Raw genomic sequence first — 2,500 nt, 5'->3', positions numbered from 1 at the left:
TCCCGGGGGATGAATGCCCGCTGACGTTCGTCCACAGCACATGCACGCATCAGGCGTGACGCGAGAACCTTGTGAAAGGTCCGCGCCAACACCGAGCAGACCGTAATGGGGCGAAAGTCAGCGGGGGATGTTGGTGCAGCCGTTTTGGGGAGAAGTGACGTCCGGGCGCGAAGCAGACGCTCGGGGAGGGCGCGGGCCAGGAGGAAGAGGTTCAAGAGTTTCACCAGGACATCATGCGGCAGGCGCCGCAGCTCCGCTGGAGTCAGGCCGTCCGGCCCGGCCGCCGATCCCCTGGGCGGCAAGGCAGCAGCGACCTCCTCACGTGTGACCGGCCCCCATAGGCACTCAGGAGCGACAGGCTCCGAGTGCGGGAGAAGGCGGTCACGGATGAAGCCAGCGGTGGAGATCGGCTTCTTCGTGAAGAGGTCCGCCCAGAAGTCCAGCAGACCGGGGATGTCGGGTGGCGGCTGCAGCAGGGTGCCGTCCAGCAAGCCGCGCACGCAACGTGCACGCGACCTACGGAAGGCGTCCTGTGTCCGCGCGAACTCCCAGCGGCGCCGCTTGCGCTTCTGCAGCGGCGGGGCGGCAGGCGGCCGCTTGGATGATTGGCGCGGCCGCTGTGTCCTGGTGATCAACCTCTCCCCCCTGGACCCGACCGACGCAAGGGCATCCGGGAGCATGCCCAGGATGACATCAGGCGGCGTGCCCCGCCCCAGACCAATGACTCGATCCAGGGCAGAGAAACGCTGGGCAGAAGCAGGCAGCCCCGCCAGATGCTCCCAGATGGCGGCGTCAGTCGGCCCCTCCGGCGGCGGCCCGGTGGTGTCGGCCGCGAAGTCCTCGGCTGCGTCGACGGGCGGCGCAGCGGCCTCGCCCGCGTCAGGCAGCGAGCTCGCTGCTCCCCGGCGGGACGCCGGCTCTTCCCCCCGACCGATCTCAAGCGCCTCCATGAATTGGCGGACAAGCTGCTTGTGGGCAGCTTGCCGCCGTCGGCACTTGATTGCCTCAAGCGTTCGGTCGGGGAACATTCTAATAAGCTCTTGATTAACGAAGAAGAACCGGGCGTCCCTCTCAAGGAACAGTTCGGCCTCTGCCTTGGCGAGCGACAGGACTTCTTCCTCCGTCCACCTCGCGCGATGCCTCTCCGTCACGATCTCAGCGTTGGCGGCCGCAAGGTGTTGGCGGCGGCGATGGACCCCGAGACCGTTCTTCGTGGTAAAAGTGCGGTGGCACTCACTGCAAGCAAAGGGAGCTACACAAACTATCGCATTTTCGTTACGGCCGGTTGGCCGGATAGGTGCTGGGGTAGCTGGGGTGGCACCTTCAGCGGAAGGGCCACCATCTCTTGTTTCTTGTCGGCTGCCCCCAACTATAAAGGGATAATGCGAGGGGGGGCTGGTAACCCCCCCAAGCCCCTGGTGCGGTCTTCCACTCTGCGAACATCAGCGGGCCCACGAGAAGGGGAGAAGACCGCAGGAGAGGAGAGGCTAAGAGGGCTAGGCCCATGTATTGCGCATCACTCTCCCTGTAACTATAACCCAAGGAAGGCACCTCGCAGCAGCAGCACGACTACATCAAGACCGCACTTCGAAAAGCCAAGTCCGGATGCAGCCACACCGCCGCCACTTGGCCACCTTAAGAGAGTCATAGTTACTCCCGCCGTTTACCCGCGCTTGCTTGAATTTCTTCACGTTGACATTCAGAGCACTGGGCAGAAATCACATTGCGTCAACACCCGCTAGGGCCATCGCAATGCTTTGTTTTAATTAGACAGTCGGATTCCCCCAGTCCGTGCCAGTTCTGAGTTGATCGTTGAATGGCGGCCGAAGAGAATCCGCGCACCCGCGCGCCCCCGGAGGAGCACGCTAAGGCGGACGCGGCCTCGCAGCAAGGAAGATCCGTGGGAGGCCAAGGCACGGGACCGAGCTCGGATCCTGCACGCAGGTTGAAGCACCGGGGCGCGAACGCCGCGCAGGCGCGCGCATCCTGCACCGCCGGCCAGCACGAGGCCAACCAACGGCGAGAGCAGACCACGCCCGCGCTAAACGCCCGCACTTACCGGCACCCCTACGGCACTCACCTCGCCCAGGCCCGGCACGTTAGCGCTGACCCACTTCCCGACCAAGCCCGACACGCCCCGATCCTCAGAGCCAATCCTTATCCCGAAGTTACGGATCCAATTTGCCGACTTCCCTTACCTACATTATTCTATCGACTAGAGGCTCTTCACCTTGGAGACCTGCTGCGGATATGGGTACGAACCGGCGCGACACCTCCACGTGGCCCTCTCCCGGATTTTCAAGGTCCGAGGGGAAGATCGGGACACCGCCGCAACTGCGGTGCTCTTCGCGTTCCAAACCCTATCTCCCTGCTAGAGGATTCCAGGGAACTCGAACGCTCATGCAGAAAAGAAAACTCTTCCCCGATCTCCCGACGGCGTCTCCGGGTCCTTTTGGGTTACCCCGACGAGCATCTCTAAAAGAGGGGCCCGACTTGTATC

At 63.5% G+C, this 2,500-nt stretch overlaps 1 pseudogene; it reads right to left on the bottom strand.

The window, feature by feature from the left end:
- LOC124587094 overlaps positions 1-2,500 on the bottom strand; it is a 7,949-nt pseudogene that overhangs the window by 3,431 nt on the left and 2,018 nt on the right.

This window comes from Schistocerca americana, unplaced genomic scaffold (assembly GCF_021461395.2).
Source record: "Schistocerca americana isolate TAMUIC-IGC-003095 unplaced genomic scaffold, iqSchAmer2.1 HiC_scaffold_573, whole genome shotgun sequence".
Taxonomy (NCBI): Eukaryota; Metazoa; Arthropoda; class Insecta; order Orthoptera; family Acrididae; genus Schistocerca; species Schistocerca americana.
The sequence above is the reverse complement of the archived record's forward strand: the minus strand, read 5'-3'. Positions and strand labels throughout refer to the sequence as shown.